The sequence below is a fragment of the Herpailurus yagouaroundi genome, unplaced genomic scaffold (genome assembly GCF_014898765.1).
Source record: "Herpailurus yagouaroundi ecotype Mexico unplaced genomic scaffold, PumYag 142, whole genome shotgun sequence".
NCBI lineage: Eukaryota > Metazoa > Chordata > Mammalia > Carnivora > Felidae > Herpailurus > Herpailurus yagouaroundi.
In genome coordinates, this window is record NW_024412397.1 from 13942547 (window position 1) to 13963294 (window position 20748).

Below are 20748 nucleotides of genomic sequence, written 5' to 3' on the forward strand. Positions count from 1 at the left end.
AAACTGGAAGCCTGTGTCTCTAACTCCCCTTCCCTCATTTTGCCCAACGCTCTCCCCTCTGGCAACCACCGGTTCTCCATAGTTGTAGGTCTGTTGTTACTTTTTCTTGTGTCTGTTTCTTTAATTTTTAGATTCCACGTATGAGTGAGATCATATGGAATTTGTCTTTCTCTGAGTTATTTCACTTAACATTATACTCTTTGGATCCATCCACGTTGTCCCATGGCAAGATCTCACTCTTTATTATGGCTGAGTAATATTCCATCGTGTGTACCACATCTTTATCCATGCATCTATCACCAACACTTAGGTAGCTTCCATATCTTGGTTATATAAATAATGCTGCAGTAAACCTAGAGATGCATATATCTTTTCAAATTTTCTAAGGGTAAATAGTAGTGGAATTACTGGACTTGTAGTATTGCTACTTTAATCTGGGCGGGAACCTCCATAGTGTTTTCCATAGTGGCTGCGCCGTTTTACGTTTCCACCAGCAGTGCAGGAGGGTTCCCTTTTCTCCGCAGTCTCGCCAAAATATATTTCTTGTCTTTTTGATACTAGCCATCTTGACAAGTGTTAGGTGGTATCTCATTGTAGTTTAGATTTGCATTTCCCTGATAATTAATGGTGTTGAGCATCTTTTCATGTGTCTGTGGGTCATTTGTATGTTGTCTTTGGGAAAAGTCTGCTCAGGTCCTTTGCCCATGTTTAATTGGGTTATTTAGGGTTTGGGGTGTTCAGTTAGAAAAGGTTTTTTTTATATATATATTTGGATATTAATCCCTTATCAAATATGTCATTTGAAAATCTTCCATTCTGTAGGTTGCCTTTTTGTTTTGTTGATGGTTTCCTTTGATGTGAAAAAGCTTTATATTTTGTTAGTCCAATTAGTTTACTTTTGCTTTTGTTTTTTTGTTTTGTTTAACCCTAACCCTAACGTATCTAGAAAAATGTCACTAAGGCTGATGTCAAAGAGATTATTGCCTATGTTTTCTTTACATGTTTTATGGTTTCACGCCGAGATTTAGGTCTTTAATCCATTTCGAGTTTATTTCTGTGCATGGTAAGAGAAAGTGGTCCGGTTTCATTCTTTTGCATGTAGCTGTCCAGTTTTCCCAGCAGCATCTGTTGAAGAGACTTGTCTTTTCCTCCTTGTATATCCTTACCTCCTTTGTCATAGATGAATTAGCCACAGAAGCGTGGGTTTATTTCTGGACTCTCTACTCTGTTCCATTGTTTCTTATGTCTGTTTTTGTGCCAGTACCATTCTGGTTTGGTTATTATCGCTTTGTAGTAGATCTTGAAATCTGGAATGGTGATATCTCCAGCTTTATTCTTTCTCAAGATTTCTTTGGCTTTTTGAAGTCTTCCATGGTTCTAAACAAATTTCAGAATTATTTGTTCTAGTTCTGTGGAAAATGTTATTGGTATATTACAGGGATTGCATTGAATCCATAGATAGCTTTGGGTAGTGTGGACATTTCAACAATATGCTTCCAGCCTACGAACATGGAATATCTTTCCATTTGTTTGTGCTGTCATCAGTTTTTCTCGTCAATGTTTATAGTTTTCCGAGTACAGGTCTTTCACCTCCTTGGTTAAGTTGATACTGAGGTGTTTTATTCTTTTTGGTGCAATTGTAAATGGACTTGTAAATTGTAAATGGAATTGTTTTCTTCATTTTTATTCCTGCTACTTTGTTATTAGCTTATAGGAATGCAACAGATTTTTGCATATTAATTTTACATCCTACAACTTTACTGAATTCATTTTTTACCTCTAATATTTTTTTGGTAAAGCCTTTAGAATTAAGAAATTTTTTTTAATGTTTATTTATTTTTGAGACAGAGGCAGAGCATGAACAAGGGAGGGTCAGAGAGAGGGGGAGACACAGAATCTGAAGCAGGCTCCAGGTTTTGAGCTGTCAGCACAGAGACTGATGCAGGGCTCGAACTCACGGACCATGAGATCATGACCTGAGCTGAAGTTGGATGCTTAACCGTCTGAGCCACCCAGGCGCCCCATAGAATTTTTTTTTTTTTTTTGTATAGTATGTTGTCTACAAATAGTGACAGTTTTACTTCTTCCTTACCAATTTGGATGCCTTTTGTTTCTTGTCTGATTGCTGTGGCTAGGATTTTCAGAACTATTTTGAATAAAAGTGGTGAGAGCAGACATCTTTGTCCTGTTCCTGATCTTAAAGGAAAAGCCCTCAGATTTTCCTTATTAAATATGATGTTAGCTTTGTGTTTGTTACATAGGGCCTTTTATTATGTTAAGGTATGTTCCCTCTAAACCTACTTTGTTGAGGGTTTTGATCATGAATGGATGTTGAATTTTGTCAGATGCTTTTTCTGCATGTATTGAGATGAGCATATAATTTTTATCTTTCAATTTAATAATGTGGTGTATCACATTGATTTGTGGATATTGAACCATCCATGAATCCCCCCAAGTAAACCCCATTTGATTATGGTGAATGATCCCTTTAATGCATTATTGAATACACTTTGCTAATGTTTTATTGAGGATTTTTGAATTCATGTGTTCATGGTCTGTCATTTCCTTTCTTCTTCATCCTCGTCCTCCTCCTCATCTTCCTTGTCCTCCTGCTCCTCGTCCTCCTCCTCCTCGTCCTCCTCTTCCTTGTCCTCCTCGTCCTCCTCATCCTCCTCATCATCTTCCTCCTCATCCTCCTCTTCCTCCTCCTCCTCATCGTCCTCCTCGTCCTCCTCCTTATCCTCCTTGTCCTCATCTTCCTCGTCCTCTTCATCCTCCTCCTCCTCCTCGTCCTTATCCTCCTTGTCCTCCTCCTCGTCGTCCTCCTTCTCTTCCTCGTCATCCTCCTCCTCCTCCTCCTCCTCCTCGTCCTCCTCCCCGTTGTCGTCCTTCTCCTGCTTGTCATCCTCCTCCTCCTCGTCGTCCTCCCCATCCTCCTCCTTGTCCTCCTCCTCGTCCTCCTACTCCTTGTCCTCCTTGTCCTCATCCTCCTCATCCTCTCCATCCTCCCCATCCTCCTCCCTGTCCTCCCCGTCCTCCTCACCATCCTCCTCCTTGTCCTCCCCCCATCCTCATCCGCCTCCTCGTCCTCCTCATCGTCCGTCCATCTCCTCATCCTCCTCGTCGTCCATCCATCTCCTTCTCATCCGTCCTCCCCTCCTCCTTGTCCTCATCCTCATCCTCCTCCTCGTCCTCCTCATCATCCGTCTGTCTCCTCCTTGTCATCCATCCGTCTCTTCCTCATCTGTCGTCTTCTCCTCCTCCTCCTCTTCCTCCTCCTCCTCCTCCTCCATGTCTTTGCCTGATTTTGGTATTAGGGTAATGCTTGTCTCGTAGAATATATGTGGAAGCTTTCCTTCCTCTTCTAATTTTTGGAATAGTCTGATGAGACTAGCAATTAACTCTTCTTTAAATTCACTTGTGAATCTGTCTGGTCCTGGACTTTAGTTTGTTGGGAGTTTTTCAGTTACCAATTCATTCTTGTGACTAGCTATTGTTCTGTTCAGATTTCCTGCTTCAGATTTTTTTCTTGCTTCAGTTTTGTAAGATTGTATGTTTCTAGGAATGTATCCATTTCTTCTAGGTTGTCCAGTTTGTTGGCATAGCATTTTTCATAGGAGTCTCTCATATTTCCTTGCACTTCTGTGGTCTTGTTATTTCCTCTCTCTTTTCTGTTGTTTTTGTTTGTTTATTTTTAATCTCTCTGCTCTGATATTCATTATAGCCTTCCTTACACTAAACTTAGACTTTTGCTTTTTTCTAGTCCTTTAGGTGTAAGGTGAGATTCTTTGAGACGTTTCTTATTTCTTAAGGTAGCCTGTATTGCTATAAATTTTCCTCTTAGGACTGCTTTTGCTGTTTCCCAAACATTTTGGGTTTTTGTGTTTTCATTTGTTTCCATGGTTTTCCTTTTTTAAAATTTCCTCTTAGGTTTCTTCTTTGACCCGCTGTGGGTTTTTTTTAATGTTTGTTTGTTTGTTTTGAGAGAAGGGAGGGGACAGAGGATCTGAAGTGGGCTCTGCACGGACAGAAGAGAGCCCAACATGGGGCTTGAACCCACAAACTGCAAGATCATGACCTGAGCTGAAGCTGGACATGTAACTGATGGAGCCCCCCCGGTGCTCCTGACCCTCTGGTTTTTAGTATCATTGTTGTTTAGCTTCCGTGTGTTTGTGCTTTTTCCAGTTTTTTTCTTGTAATTGGTTTCCAGTTTTATACTGGTTGTGGTTAGAAAACATGCTTGATATGGTTTTAATCTTCCTAAATTTATTAGAATTTGTTTTGTGGCCTAACATGTGGTACATCCTGGAAAATGCTCCTTGTGCACTTGAAAGGAATGTGTATTCTGTTCTCGGGTAGCATGTTTTATATATCTGTTAGTCCATCTGGTCTAATATGTCCTTCAAGGACACTGTTTCCTCATTGGTTTTCTGCCTGAATGATCTAGCCACAGATATAGGTGTGGTGTTAAAGTCCCCTAATCGTTGTATTACTGTCAATTTCTCCCTTTATGTCTGTTAATGTTTGTTTTACGTTTAGGTGCTCCAGTGTTGTGTGCATAGATATTTACAGTTATTAAATCCTCAGTCCCCTTGTTGGATTGACTCCTTTATCATTATGTAATGCCCTTCTTTGTCTCTTGTTACAGTTTTGTTTCGCTTTTTTAAGCCTGTCATTTTCTCTGATCTAAGTATTGCTCGCCTGGTCATCTTTGATTCTAAATACATGGAGTATCTTTTTCTTTTCTTTTTTTTTTTTTTTCTCTTTTCAACGTTTATTTATTTTGGGGACAGAGAGAGACAGAGCATGAACAGGGGAGGGGCAGAGAGAGAGGGAGACACAGAATCAGAAACAGGCTCCAGGCTCTGAGCCATCAGCCCAGAGCCCGACGCGGGGCTCGAACTCACGGACCGCGAGATCGTGACCTGGCTGAAGTCGGACGCTTAACCGACTGCGCCACCCAGGCGCCCCTGGAGTATCTTTTTCATCTCTTCACTTACAGTCTCTATGTGTCTTTAGGTTTGAAGTGAGTCTTTTCTAGATGGGTCTTCCTTTTTTATCCATTCAGATTCCTCATGCCTTTTATTGGAGCTTTTAGACCTTTTAAATCTAACCTAATCATAATTTTAAAACTTTTTTTTTAATTTGAGAGGGAGAGAGAGAGAGAGAACTTGCATACGAATAGGGGAGAGGAGCAGGTGGGGGGAGAGAGAGAACTTGCATATGAGTAGGGCAAAGTCTCGGGGGGGGAGAGAGAGAGAGAGAGAGAGAGAGAGAACTTGCATATGAGTAGGGCAGAGGGACAGAGGGGGGGAGAGAGAGAGAGAGAGAGAGAGAACTTGCATATGAGTAGGGAAGGGGGAAGAGAGGGGAGAGAGAATCTTAAGCAGGCTCCATGCTCACTGGCTCAATCACATGACCCAATGATCATAACGTGAGCCGACATCAAAAGTCCAACACTCGGGGCGCTGAGGTGGCTCAGTCGGTTGAGCATCTGACTTTGGCTCAGGTCATGAACTTGTGGTTTGTGAGTTCGAGTCCTGAGTCAGGACTGCTGACAGCTTAGAGCCTGGAGCCTGCTTCGGATTCTGTGTCTCCCTCTGTTCCTCCCCTGCTCGCACTCTGTCTCTCAAAAATAAATAAAAGTTAAAAAAAAATTAAAAAAAAAAAAAAAGAGTCAAACAATCAGCTGAGCCACCTAGGTGTCCCTAACCTCGTTATTAAGAGGTGTGTACTTTTTTTTTTTTTTTTTTTTGCCATTTTGTTCATTGTTTTTTGGTTGTTTCTGTAGTTCTCTGTTTTGTTTTTCTCTTGCTCTCCTTATGATTGATGACTTCCTGTAGTGGTATACTGGGCTTTTTTTCCTTTATTTTTCTTGAAGTTATTATGTTTTTTGGTTTGTGGTTGCCTTGAGGTTTATGTGTAATATTCTAAATATATAGCAGTCTGTATCAAGCTGATAGTCACTTAAGTTTGGAGACTTTAATTTTTGCTCCCACCCTCCATGTTTTCAGTATGTTTTCATATTTTCCATATTTTTACTGATTTTCCTTACTTTTTTTTAGATAGTGGCTTTTACTACTTTTGTCTTTTAATCTTCATAAGTGATTGCACTACTTCTTAATGTTGGTCTGAGTTCACTCATGAAATGTTTTCTTCTTATAATGTTCTAATTATGGCCTTTTCTTTTCCACTTAAAGAACTGTCTTTAACATTCCTTGTAAAGCTGGTTTAGTGGTGATGAATTCTTTTGACATGTGTTTGTCTGGGAAACTCTTTCTCTCTCCTTCAAGTCTAATGATAACCTTGCCGAGTAGAGCATTTTTGGTCGTAGGTTTTTCCCTCTCAGCACTTCACAGGCCAGAAAGGACCAGCATGATCTAGTCAAAGTTTCTGCTGAAAAAATCAGCTGATAACCTCATGGGATTTTCCTTGTATGTGCTAGTTATTTCTCTCTTGCTGCTTTAAAAATTCTCTTTATCTTTAATCTTTAACGTTTTTATTTTTATATGTTGGGGGTTGTACCCCCTCTGGTTCATCTTGTTTGAAAGTCTGTTTCCTGAACCTGATGTCTATTTCTTTCCCCAGGTTAGCGAAATTTTCAGGCTCTTATGTCTGCAAATAATTTTCCTGTCCCTTTCTCCATCTCTTCTTCTGGGGCCCCTATAGTGCAAATGTCTGTTTGCTTGATGTTGTTCAAGGGATCTCTTAACCCAGTCTCCTTTTTGAAATTCTTTTTTTGTTGTTGTTATTCAGCTTGGATGCTTTCCATCACTGTGTCTTCCAGATCACTGATCCGTTCTTCTGTATCCTCTAATATTGCTGATTCCCTGTAGCATATTTTTCACTTTAGTTATTTTGTTCTTTAATTCTGGCTTTTTTTTTTTTAATAGTTTCCATCTTTTTGTTGAAGTTCGCACTGAGTTCCTGCACTCTTCCCTCCATCCTGTGAGCATCCTCACACACAGTAATTTGAATTCTTTGCCAAGTAGATTGCTGATCCCCATTTCAGTTAGCTTTTTTTTTTTTTCCTTTCCCTGAGGTTTGTCTCGGTGTCTCAATTGGAGCACATTCCTCTGTCTCCTCATTTTGTTTAACTATGTATTTTTCTATGAATTAGGCAGAATAGCTATTTCTAAGCTTGAAGGAATGACTTGTATATCAATGTCCCCTGTGTAGACGGTGTGCTTGGCGACTTTGGCTGGCTGGAGCTGTGGCTGTCATGGGCTACGTGTCCTCGGGCACTCCATGACACTCCATGCGGGGGCTGCCAGAGTGGGATGGGCAGGAGCTGGTGTGGACACGGGCCGGGGTGTTCCTGTGGCTCTCCTCTCAAAGGGCGCCCTGGTCAGACAGCTGAGGCTGAAGTGGGTGCAAGCCAAGGGCTGCCTTGGCGTGGCACCTGGAGTCAAAGCGATGCAGGCCTGGAATGTTCTGGGGTTCTCTGAACCTGTGTCACTTCGGTAAGACCACTGGTGCCGTAGCGCTTGCTGACCGGTGGTGTTCCTATGTGAGCCATGCTGGGGTTGCCCGGGCTGAACAGCTGTGGCTGGTGTGGGCTAGGATCTCAGGGTTTACTGACGTGCTAGACCGGCTGGGGTGCACAACCCTCGCTCCTGTCTGCCCTATCAAGGTAGAGGGGGGAGCGTAAACCGTGTCACTTGCCAGCCCCTGGGACCCGGAGAGAGTCCCAGCGGCTCCCCTGCCATTTGGCGGAGTTGTAGTACTGCGTCTTTTACCTTTTAGTTGCTCTTTTGAACCACACGTGCTTTTCTGTGCCCCGGGGAATGCGGGGCGTGGGTTAGGGGCTGGGTGCTCCCAGGGGCGTGGGCTACATGTGGCACCTAGACCCGCTCTTGTCTGTGCTGTCAGGGCGGTCGCCATGCTGCTTGCCAGCTTTTCTGACCTGGAGAGGGGTCCATAACCTCCCCCAGTGTTTTGGCGGGGTTATGGGCACGTGCTTTTAAAATGCGCCTCTTTTTCTGTGCCCCACAGCAGGCGAATGTGCCCTCAGACCCTCAGTGGTGTCCCCTCCCGCTGCAGCTCACAGAATAGGAGGCAGAGGTTCCCTCCATTAGGGTGTCTTGGTCCCACCCCCGTACTGTACACGGTCTGTTTGTCGCTCGCGGAACCTGCTAGCCTCCCGCTCTCCAGGGGGAGTCGCTCTGCAACTAGCGGCGGCGGGTATGCCTGTCTGCAGGGGAGGGCAGGTCGGGGCCTTCCCGGGTCGCCGTTGGATCAGAACTCCTTGTCTCCCTTTAATCCAGTCTTAGGTCAAATATTCTTTACCCTTTTACCCTCTTCTATTTCCTTTGTGTTCCTTTTGTTAATATGAAGTAATTGTCTTCATTAAAAAAAAATGTATCCAATATCTTTCTGCTCAGGAGGGTTTAGGAGAAAGGATCGACAGGACTTGGTGACCTGTGACAGGTTCCACTCCGGTCGGGCTTACAGGAGGTGCAGCTCTGGGGCAGGTTGGGCTCGTGGTGCCTGAGTCCTGGGAGCAGGCGTCCCCGAGGCGGAGAGGAGAGGCAGACGCGGGGACGCGAGGCGAGTGCTCTGGGCCAGATCGCAGTGCAAGAGGGGAAGGGACCAGCGAGGGCCGAATGTTTGGGTCACGCAGGGCGTGCTGCGTAACGTGGAGCGGCAACCGTCTGAAGCCCGTCCAAAGGCAAAGCGAGAGCGGTGGGGGACCGGACAGTTGGATCCGAGGAATGGTCAGCTGTGGGCAGCAAGTGCCACTGGCGGCTGTAACACGCCACTGTCCCTGGAAGCCAGACCCAAGGCCACCGGCGACCCTGCTGAGCAGCCTCCAGGCCACGGGGGAGGGACGGCAGGCAGGACGTAGGGGAAGGAGAGAGGAGAGCGGACCAAGGAAGCAGGAACAGGGACGATCGTCCATTTTCACGTTGCTCAATGGGAGAGGCTGCGCGCGCTTCCGGGGGAGGGAGCAGTGCCAGGGCAGAGCCCGAGAAGAGGACCCTGAACTTGCAGCAGCAGCAGGGTGGGGGCGGCCGAGGGGCCCGGAGGCTGGGAGCAGAGAAGGAAGAGGCCGGAGATGGCCGACCGTGGGTGGGTGACGTGCCGGGAACTGAGGCACTTAGGGTCGTGAGGAAGGTCTAAGATCAGTGCTGCCAGGGACGCAGCATGGCCTAGGGGGTCTGGAGCTGCGCACCAGGTGGGGCCGTCGGCCTGAACCGGTGCCTTTCTTGCTCCACAGCCCAGGAGGGTGCAAAACGGCGGAGGGCTCGGGGCGCCTAAGCGGCTGGCTTCGGCTCAGGCCATGATCTCACAGTCTGTGAGTTCGAGCCCCGCCTCGGGCTCTCTGCTCTCGGTGTGGAGCCCGCTTTGGATCCTCTGTCTCCTTCTCTGTCTGCCCCTCCCCTGCTCTCTCTGTCAAAAAATAAGCATTAAAAAAATATGTGCCCACATAGAGAAGAAATCTTAAATGAAAATAGACTCAAATTTTAACAATGCGGTTTCTAAATTGTGGGATTCTACTGCGTGTCTAAAATGTTCTGTAAATGAGCACGTATTACCTTTTTCTTAAAAAACCATGAACGCCAGTTTTTAACCGGCAAGGTTTAGTCGTCTTTTATTGATGTTGTGGTAATGATATTTCCGATGAAAGAATGCAGTATCCTTACATTCTTGAAGCCTAGCTGAGGCACCGTATTAAGTCGGTTTCAGGTGTGCAACATGGCGATTTGATGGCTCCGTGTTATGCTGTGCTCCCCACGAGTGCAGCTGCCATCTGTCACCACACAGCGCTATTAGAATACCCCACGCTGGGCCTTTCATCCCTGTCACCTTCATTTGACAACCGGAAGGAAGCCTATGCTTCTCACTCCCTTTCCCCGTTTTCCAACGCCCACTCCAGTTGCCTCTGGAAACTGCCAGTTCTCTGCATTTGTGGCTGTGTTCCTGCTTTTTTGTTTGTTTCTTCATTTGTTTTGTTAAGTTCCACGTAGAAGTGAAATCATATGGTATTTATCTTTCTCTGACTTCTTTCTCTTAGCATCATGCCCTCTGTGTCCACCCATGTTGTCAGCAATGGTGAGATCTCATTCTTTTTTATGCCTGAGTAATATTCCTCTGTGTGTGTGTGTGTGTGTGTGTGTGTGTGTGTGTGTGTGTGTGTATACATCTTTAGCCATTCATCTATTAATCAACACTTAAGTTGTTTTCATAACTTGGGCTGTTATAAATAATGCTGCAATAAAAACGGGGGTGCATATATCTTTTTGAATTCGTGGTTTCATTTTCTTTGGGTAAATAGCCAGTGCTAGAATTTTACTAGATCGTGTATTATTGCTGTTTTAAGTTTTTGAGGAACCTCCGTACTATTTTCCGCAGTTGCTGCATCAGTTTACATTCCCAGCAAAACTACACGAGGGCTTGCTCTTTCTCCACATCCTCACCAACGCCTATTTCTTGTCTTTTGGATACCAGCCATTTTGACTGTGGGAAGGTGATACCTAATTGTGGTTTCGATCTGCATATCCTGATGGTTAGTGAGGTTGAGAGTCTTTTCCTGTGCCTCTGGGGCATCTGCATGTCTTCTCTGGAGAAATGTCTATTCAGGTCCTCTGCCCATTTTCTAGTTAGATTTTATTTTTTTTTTTTTAGTGTTTTTATTTGTTTTTATTTTTTTTGGATATTAATCCCTTATCAGATATTTCATTTGCAAATATTTTCTTACATTCAGTAGGTTGCCTTTTTGTTTTTTGATGGTTTCCCTCACTGTGCGCGGCTTTTTATTGGTGGTGTAGTCTCAACAGGTTATTTTTGCTTTTGCTTCCCTTGTCTGAGGACACCGATCTAGAACGTTGCTAAGGCTGAAGTCCATGAGATTACTGTTTATGTTTTCTGCCATGAGTTTTCTGGTTTCAGGCCTCACATTAAGTCTTTAATCCATTTTTGTGTGTGTGTATGGTGGAAGAAAGTGATACACTTTGCATGTCGCTGTCCTGTTTTCCCAGCACTGTTTGTTGAAGAGATGGTCTTTTCCCCACCCTCTATTTTTGCCTCCTTTGTCATACCTGAATTGACCATACAACCGTGGGTTTATTTCTGGGCTCTCACTGTATTCCATTGAAATGTTCATTTATGTGCCAGCACCATACTGTTTTGACTATTGTAGTAGATCTTGAAACTGGGATTGTGATACCTCCAGCTTTGTTTTTAAGATTACTTTGGCTATTCAAGGTCTTCTGTGGTTCCACACAAAATTGTGAATTATTTGTTCTAGTTCTGTGAAAAATGCTATTAGTGTTTTGATAGGGATTGCAATGAGCTTTGGGTAGTGTGGACATTTTAATAATAGTCTTCCAATCCAGGGCACCTGGGTGGCTCATTTGGTTGTGTGTCTGACTCTTGATTTCAGCTCAGATCATGATCTCACAGTTTGTGAGTTCGAGCCCCACATTGGGGTTCACACTGACGTTGTGGAGCCTGTTTGGGATTCTCTCTCATTCCCTCTTTCTGCTTCTCTCCTGTGTCCACCCCCCACCCCCGCCTCACTCACTCAAAATAAATAAACTTAAAAAAATAATACTCTCCCAATCCATGAACATGGAATATCTTTCCATTTGTGTTGTCTTTAGTTTATCTCATCAGTGTTTATAGTTCTCAAAGTAAAGGTTAAGTGTATTCCTAGGTAATTTATTCTTTTTGGTGTAGCTATAAAGGGAATTGGTATCTCTTTCTGCTACTTTGTTGTTTTTATATAAAAACATAGCAGATTTTTGTATGTTAATTCTGTATACTGCAAATTTACTCAGTTCACATATTCTGTTAGTTTCTTGGTGGAGTCTTTAGGGTTTTCTGCATGTAGAATCCTGTCACCTGCCATACTGATAGTTTTACTTCTTCCTTACCAACTTGGATACCTTTTGTTTCTTCTCATTGTCTGATGGCTGTGGCTAGGACTTCCAGTGCTATTTGAATAAAAGTGGCAAGAGTGGACATTGTTGTCTTGTTCCTGATCTTAGAGGGAAAGCTCTGTTTTTCTTCATAGAGTTACCTAGGGGTTTGTCACGTTTTTGCCTTTATTATATTAAGGTATGTTCCCACTAAATCTACTTTTTGAGAATTTTTATCATGAATGGATATTGAATTTTGTCAAATGCTTTTTCTACATCTAATGAGACGGTCACATAATTTTTATCTTTCAGTTGTTAACGTGTATCACGTTGATTTTGTGGACATTGAATCATCTTTGCATCCTCAAAATAAATTGCGCTGATTGTGGCGAATGATCTTTTTAACATATTGGTGAATTGCTGTATTTTCTTAAGGATTTTTGAGTTGATGTTTATCAGGGATATTGGCCTGTCATTTCCTTTTTTTTTTTTTTTTTTTTTCTTTTGTAGTCTGGTTTTGGTACGAGGATAATGCTGGCCTTATAGAATGTATTTGGAAGCTTTCTTTCCTCTTCTAATTTTTGTAATAGTTTGACAGGAATAGGTATTAACTCTTCTTTAAATTCTTGGTAGAATTCACCTGTGAATGCTTTCATTTGTTGGGATTTGTTTTACTGATTCTATTTCATAACTGGTAATCATTCTGTTCAGATTTTCTATTTTTCCTCATTCTGTTTTGGAAGATTCTATGTTTCTAGGAATGTATCCATTTCTTCTGGGTTGTCCAGTTGTTGATAGGTAATTTTTCATAGTAGGTCTTTCATAGTTCTTTGTGTTTCTGCGGTGTTGGTTGGTTGTTACTTCTTTCCAGATTTTGTGTCATCCTTTTTTTTTTCCTTGATGAGTCTATCAGTTTTATTTATCTTTCCAAAGAACCAGCTCTTGGGTCTGTTGAATGTTTCTATTGTTTTTTGTTGGTTTGTTTTTGTTTTGTTGTTTTTTTAGTCTCTTTCATTTAATTTTTGCTCTGATCTTTATTATTTTCTTCCTTCTAACTTTGGGCTTTATTCTTTTTCTAGTTTCTGTACGTGTAAGTTTAGATTGAGATTTGTCTTTTTTCTTCAGGCAGGCCTGTATTGGTATATATTTCCCTCTTAGAACTTTTGCTGTGTCCCAAAGATTTTGGGTTGTGTTTTCATTTTCATTTATGTCTCCATGTACTTTTAAGTTTTCTGTTTGGTTTTGTCATTTTTCCTCTGGTTGTTTAGCAGCATGTTGTTAAGCTCCACATGTTTTCAAGTTTTTTCTTGTAATCGATTTCTAGTTTCATCCAATGTGTTCAGAAAAGATGTTTAATAGGATTTAAAGCTTAAATTTATTGAGACTTGTTTTGTGGCCAACATGAGATATCCTGGAGAAGTTTCCATGTGCACTTGAATAGAAGATGTATTCTGTTGTTTTTGGATGGGACGTGTTATATATATCTGTTCAGTATACCTGGTTTAATGTGCCATTTAAGGACACTGTTTTCTTATTGACTTTCTGCCTGGATGATCTGTGCATTGATGTCAGTGGGATGTTAAAGTCCTAAGTTATTATTGTATTATTGTCAGTGTCACCCTTTTTGTCTGTTAATATTTTTGTTTGTTTGTTTGAAGTGCTCCAGTGTTAGGTGCATGGATATTGTTATATCCTCTAGTTGGATTTATCCTTTTATTTTTAATGCCCTACTTTCTTGTTACATTCTTTGTTTTGAACTCTTTTTTTTTTTTTTTGCCAAGTGTGTATTGCTACCCCGTCTTTTTCCCCCCATTTGCATGGAATATCTTTTTCTCTCTGTACTTCCAGACTGTACTTCCAGTCTGTATGGTCTGAAGTGAGTCTCTTCTAAGTAGCCTATAGGTGGGCCTTCCTTTTTTATCCATTTAGACACCTCATGTCTTTTATTGGAGCATTTAGACCATTTACATCCTACCTAAGTATTGGTAGGGATGCATGTCTTACGACTTTGTTAGTTGTTTTCTGGTTGTTTTTGTAGTTCTTCTCTGTTCCTCCTCCTTTTGCTCTTTCCTCATGATTGATGAGTTTCTTTAGGTTATGCTTGGCTATCTTTCCTACAATATTTGGGCATCTGTTATAGGTTTTTGGTTTGTGGTTGCCATAAAATTCACATATAAAATATACATATAGGGGTGCCTGTGTGGCTCAGTTGGTTAAGCGTCCGACTTCGGCTCAGGTCATGATCTCATGGTTCGTGGGTTCAAGCCCCGCCTTGGGCTCTGTGCTGACAGCTTAGAGCCTGGACCCTGCTTTAGATTGTGTATGTGTCTCTCTCTCTCTGCCCCTCCCCTGCTCGTGCTCTGTCTCTCTCTCTCTCTCTCTCTCTCTCAAAAATAAACATTAAAAAAATTTTAAATGTACATATATAAATACATAGCGGTCTGTATTCATATTTAAAAAATATATATAAATATATAGCAGTCTGTGTTAAGTTGATGGTCACTTAAGTTTGAACATCTCCTAAAAGAACTTCACTTTTATTCCCCCGTCCATGTTTTATGTATATATGGTCACATTTTACATCTTTTTAGGTAGTGGGTCCTCTTATCTAATTTTTTAGATAGAGTTGATTTTTACTACTTTTGTCTTTTAACCTTCATACTAGCTTCATAAATGATTGCTACCTTTACTATTTATTTGATTTTATTCATGAAATTCTTTCCTTTCATAATTCTCTTGTAATTATGGCCTTTTCTTTTCCATTTAAGAAGTGCTTTAACATTTCTTGTAAGGCCAGTTCAGTGGTGATGAACTTCATTTTTTTCCTCCCCCCTGTCTTCCTTGGTATGGGCAACTCTACCTCTCCTCCAATTCTGAGGAGAATTGCAGGTATTCTTGGTTGGGTTTTTTTGTTTGTTTTTTTGTTTTTTTTTCTTTCAGCACTTTGAATTTATCATGCTGCTGCCTTCTGGCTGCAAACTTTCTGCTGAAAAATCAGCCGATAGCTTTGTGAGGTTTTACTTTGTATATAACTAGTTGCTTCTCTCATGCTGCTTTTGTTTATTTCTTTTTACCAGTTTTAAAATCCTTATTCACAAATCAGTATAGTATGGTGAGTTTGAATACCATATGTATGACAAAACATTATGAAAAGCTTCCTATTTACAATGAAGGTATTCTTTTATATAACTGAATCATCTGATATGCTACCTCCTGCAATCACTTAATGGACCCAACTGTACCCTTTGAATGGGCCAACTTTATGATTTTCCTAGGAAGTTTTGAGTTGAGGATAGTTTCTTGCTGCTGCTTTCCATGATCCAAGGCTTAGGATGAAATTCATGGAAACAAGCAATTAGAAACCTGATCTCTCCAGGATCGAGAGACAGTAATGAATAAAAGGACATCTTGTCACTTTTTAAAGGCTCCCAATTGCTATGCTTTGCAGGATATGGAGGAGAGAGGTACACAGTCGAGGAGGAAAGAATCAGTCCCCAGAAGTATACTGAACATTTCTAAACTGTCAATATCAAGAATTAATTTCTAAAACACAAGTTTATAAACAGATGCCATCCAACTAGCCGTTAACTGAAACGCATATGCAATACAGTCAAGGAAATACCGTGCTTACAAAACCACATCTTATTTATCGCTGATTTTAAAATCATCCTTCCCCTTATGGGTGTGCAAGTGAGCAGTGGAGAAAGTGTGTATCGTCTGAAGGACCAGCTGGTGCCAGGCATTTCACCACTTCCAGAAGCCGCGGGCTGGAGAACTTTATTAGGCACCGGAGGGGTTCTTTTCTCTCAGCCAAGATGTCTCCAATTCTTTTTTATTTTTAAATTTTTTTAAAGTTTATTTGTTTTGAAAGAGAGAGAGAGATAACATGAGCAGGGGAGGGGCAGAGATGGAGAGAGAGAATCCCAAGCAAGCTCTGTGCTCCTCACTGACCCCAACACAGAGCCTCATCTCAAGACTGTGAGATCGTGACCTGAGCCGAAATCGGGAGTCGGAGTCTTAACCAACTGAGCCACCCAGGTGCTGCCAGATGCCTCCGTTTACGTCACTTTGGACTTTGTTTCAAGCTTATGTTGTGCAAATTCTTGTCTTGGTCGAGGATAGTCTCCCAAAGTGTCTCTTTTTCTAGTCTGTTGTCATGAATGATCCTTGAATCCATGTGGATCTCCAGCTCAAGGATTCTTGCTTGTAGGGGTGTAGTTGAGTTGTGAGTTTCAAAGGTCTGATTACACTGTTTAAAAACAGTAGTAGCCTTCAGAGAACCCAGATACCGGCCTCTGAGGTCCATTTTCAGAGCCGTGTGGTGATCGCCAGCACCTGTCCGTGCCTGGCCCAGAAGGGTTATGTTGTTCTTCAGCTGGGAGGAGGAGGGGAAGGCGCAGGGGGTCTGGGAATAGTTTACCACATAGGCAGGGATGAACTTTTCCTGGCTCCCCAGGCATTTCGGATCCATACCGCATTCTCCACAGCTTGTCTGAAGCGGACCGTCACGTTTTCCAACGCTGTCTGAAGAATCGTCCCATGTTGGTTCCGAACCAAAAAGGTCAGTGCCTTCACCCGGTCCTTTCCTCATCCGAAAAACATCTCAAACTCTCTGGTGCTCACAGGAGAGTATAAGCGGCGTCTAACGGGGCCGCGTCGTGGGCACGTGCACGCTTCTCCTCACGGAGCAGAAGCAAGGCCCGAACGAGAGATTCCTTTCTCTGCTGGAAGTCTACGGTCTGTTGAGTTTCAGACAAAAAGATTCCCAGGTTGGAAGAGCGTCATCATTTCGGTCATTGGGATCATCGAGACGGTCCTCACGATAAACCGGGCAACAGTTCCATCCGTCTCTGTGGCGCGGCTGTCCTCGCCGGCAGTCATCTCTCGTCCTGCTGCTCTTCAAATTCTCTTTCTCTGTAATCTTTGGCATTTTAATGATCATGTGTCGTAGTGTGGACTTCCTTGGGTTCATCTTGTTTGAAACTCTCTGTTTCTTGAACCCCCGCGTCTGTTTGCTTCCCTTGGTTAGGGAAGTTTCCAGCTGGTATGTCTTCAGATGACGATTCTGCCCCTTTCCCTCTCTCTCCTCCTTCTGGGTTTCCTATAATGTGAATGTTTGCTCGCTTTACATTGTCCAAGAGATCCCTTAACCTGTCGTCATTTACATTTTTTTTTTCTTTTTGTTCAGCTTTGCTGTTCTTTTTGCTGTTCCGTGGCCCCGTCTTCCAGATCGTTGGTCTGTTCTGCATTTTCTAATCTGTTGATTCTCTCTAATGTATTTTTCATTTCAGTTACTAACTTCTTCAATCCCGACTGGTGTTTCTTCTGTTTTCTGTCACTTCGTTGAAGTTCTCACTGAGCGCGTCCACTCTTCTCTCCATCCCGGCGAGCATTTTTGTGAACGTTACTTTGAATTCTTTGGGAGATTGTTTCTATCTGCATTTCATTCATTTCTTTTTTTCTGAGGTTTTGTCTTATTCTTTGGAGCATATTTTTCTGTCCATTTTGCTTTTCTTTCTGTGTTCGTTTCTATGCGTTAGGTGGAACAGCTACTTTTCCTCAATTTTGAAAAAATTTTTTTAGAGAGAGAGTGTGCGCACAAGCAGGGGAGGGGCAGAGAGAGGGAGAGAGAGAATCCCAAGCGGGCTCCGCGCTCTCAGTGCACGGCCGGACCCACGGGGCTCAAACTCACGCGTCATGAGAGCGTGACCTGAGCCGAAATCAGGAGTCTGACCCTTCACTGACTGAGCCACCCAGGTGCCCCTGCTTCTCCTAACCTTGGAGGAATGGTCTTGCGTACGGTGGCCCCCTGGGGTGGACTGTGCCCGGTGACCTTGGCTGGCTGGCGGGAGCTGTTGCTGTCGTAGGCTGGGGGTCCCGGAGCACTCCGTTCTGGGGCTAACCCGGTGATGCGGCTCGAGCTGAGGCGGGCATCGGCCGGGGCTCCCGGGGGGGGGGGTGGGTTCCGCAGACGGGACTCCAGGTGAGTCCTCTGTGGTCCAAGTGGCCCGGGACTGGAGCGTCGCAGTGCACCCTGCACCCGTGTCGCCTTGGTGAGCCGCTCGGAGCTGTAGTGAGTGCTGCGCGGGGCTGCTCGGCGTGCGCCTCGGGTGGCCTCTTGCTGGGACAGCTGGGGCCGGTGGGGGCCAGGAGGAGCCTGTGACTCCCTCAGGCGACGGGTCAGCGAGGGCACCCAGCCCCTGCTCCCGTCGGCACTGACGCGGGGGACGCGGACCGTCAGTCGCGGCCCTCGACAGCCTCTCTGCCCCGGCCGCCACTGCGTGGGGTTCCAGGCCTGCTTCCTTTATATTTTCATTGCCCTTTTCAACTGTGGCTTCTTTTTTTTTCTGTGCTTCACAGCAGACGAATCTGCTCATGGTCCCTCGGTAGCGTCCCCACTGCAGCTCCTGGTGTCGGGCTGGGGTTCCCTTCGCTACCGTGCCTCTCTCTCTCTCTCTCTCGCTGTTCTCTGTCTTTCGTGAAACTGCTCAGTCGGCCCTTGGTTCGGCTCCAGGAGGAATTGCTCTATAAATAGCTGTAGATGTGATGCGTCAGCGCCAGAGGTGCGTTCAGGTTCTTCCTGCGTCGCTGTGTTGGACTGGAGATCTTAAAGAGCTATTTTTAACCTCCTGAAACGTTCTAGGGAGAGGAATATTCAAGCAGTTCTTAAAATGTGTCATAGACGATAAAACAAATAGAAGAGTGAACTTTGCGCGCAGGTTATATCGCTGGCTTACCGCACGATTTCTAAATGGAAAGCTGCTGTTAATTATGGAGTTTTCTTTTTTAAAAGATTTTTTTAATGTTTATTTTTGAGAGAGAGAGAGAGTGTGAGCAGGGGAGGGACAGAGAGAGAGAGGGAGACACAGAATCCGAAGTGGGCTCCAGGCTCCAAGCTGTCAGCACAGAGCCCGACACGGGGCTCAAACTCAGAAACTGTGAGATCGTGACCTGAGCCGAAGTCAGACACTCAACCTTCCGAGCCATCCAGGTGCCCCTATGGAGTTTTCTTAAAGACCCAGAAAAGCCAATGACCTATTAAATGAGCTCACAGAGTCAACATCAAGGCACAACATTTGGGAAAATGATCTTTGTTGACATTTCAACGTTTTTCAATAGAGAAGACTAGTAATTAGGGCAAAGTATAGTCTTTGGAATAAGATCCAAATAATGGTAATGACTAGAACTTTCTTATAATTTCAGGTGAAAGCCAGTTTTAATTCCACCTCTTTCAGAAGAGGAATGACCGTGACCGTAGTCTGGTTGGTCATAAGCAGATGACAGAAGATTGCCTGCTACTCCCCTTTTGAACAGGATAGAATATGCTTTCTGATTTGGATCATTTTTTCTTTAAGTTTATTTATTTATTCTGAGAAAGAGCACGAGCGGGGGAAGAGCAGAGACAGACAGAATCCCAAGCAGGCTCCACGTGAACAGCATGGAACCCGATGCGGGGCTCGAGCCCACAAACCACAAGATCACGGCCCAAGCTGATCGAGGGTCAGACACTTAACTGACTGAGCCACCCAGTCACCCCCGTGTTTCTGATTTGGAATAAAATGAAGGGACTCATTAATCAGAGCCCAACAAGCAGGCAAGGGACAGCATGGCTTTCTACTCTAACCCACAGCCTAGAAAATGGAAGGTGGCCTCAGGGACCCCTTTGCCCATTTCCTCCTGTCAAAGGTTCAACCTTAGTCTTCTACAAGGGAGGGGACAATATGCAGGGTCTTTGGTCCATCTTCCCTCTGGCTCAGACACTCAGGACCCCACGTGGTTGGCCCGGCCATCACCACCCCCAAGCCCCACTGCATCTGAGGTCCTGTGAGCGTGTCCTGCGTCTGGACTGTTGAGTGAATGGGGGGTTGCGGTGACCGGGGACTTGCTTCCTGTTACTGGTCCAGAGCTCTGCCTGCCTCGCGTCGTTCGTGCTTTCACTCACTGATCAGGACAGCAGGTGTGCCCAAGTCAGCCTGAATTTGGTTGCAGTTGTGTTTTGGCATGGGGTGGGGACAGCCTTTTACTGTCCTCTTTCACATATGCGGCGGTAAGAACCAGTTCACGAGAGACGGGTGACGAAAGTGACACTGAAAAGCTTGCACAGGTTAGTCTGCAGGAAATTTCTGTGGGAGGAACTAAAAGCAAAATGAGATTTAGTGGCAAGAAATGAGAAAAGCCGATTTTCTTTACTGTTCCCTCATCTCTGCCACCTGCGACCCCTCCAACAGACGTTTCTCTGAGAGCTTTTAATTTCAAAAGGTACTTCTGCTGTGCTCCCAGTTCTTACCGGTGACCGCCATTGGTTCATTCACAACCGCGACAATACTTCCGCTTGTATAAGGCTTTCCTCTCCACAAATTACTTTAAATACATTATCTGGTTCGATCCCTGGGAGGCGGGTGGGGCAGACGCCCCAACCCCACACTGAACGAAATTCTCTTTGTAGCGGGTGAACTCACGGTGGCGTCTGACCAGTGCTCACGTGGGAGTCCTCACAAACGAGAATGTTCCGTCGTTCCGTGCTGGGCCGTGCCAGCAGGGAGCGGAGTCTCGGATGTGGGCCCTGAAGACCTAACACACATCATGGATTTGTGTTTCTCTCATCCTGGGGAATGGGGAGCTCAGTGGATGTTGGAGCCTGACTTCCTCTCTCCCAGATTCATGCTGGGATTCTGGTTACACCTTTTGATTTGTCTGCGTCTCCTTTTCCCACCTTGCAAGGCCGACCTGCCCTGCTGCCATAGTAAGGTTTAATGCAGCTTCTCTGCCTGTTGGGTGCTTGGGATTGCTTTCTGGCACGCTCCTAAGAAAATAAGTAACTTTGTTTCTTCTGGAAGAGTGGAGGAAGGATAAAGAACCGAGTTAAGTAAGCCCATTTCTACCC

General features: G+C 44.1%; 1 pseudogene; it reads right to left on the reverse strand.

The window, feature by feature from the left end:
- Positions 1–15506: 15506 nt before the first annotated feature.
- Positions 15507–18111, reverse strand: LOC121032843 (centromere protein N-like; annotated as a pseudogene).
- Between the last annotated feature and the right edge of the window lie 2637 nt (positions 18112–20748).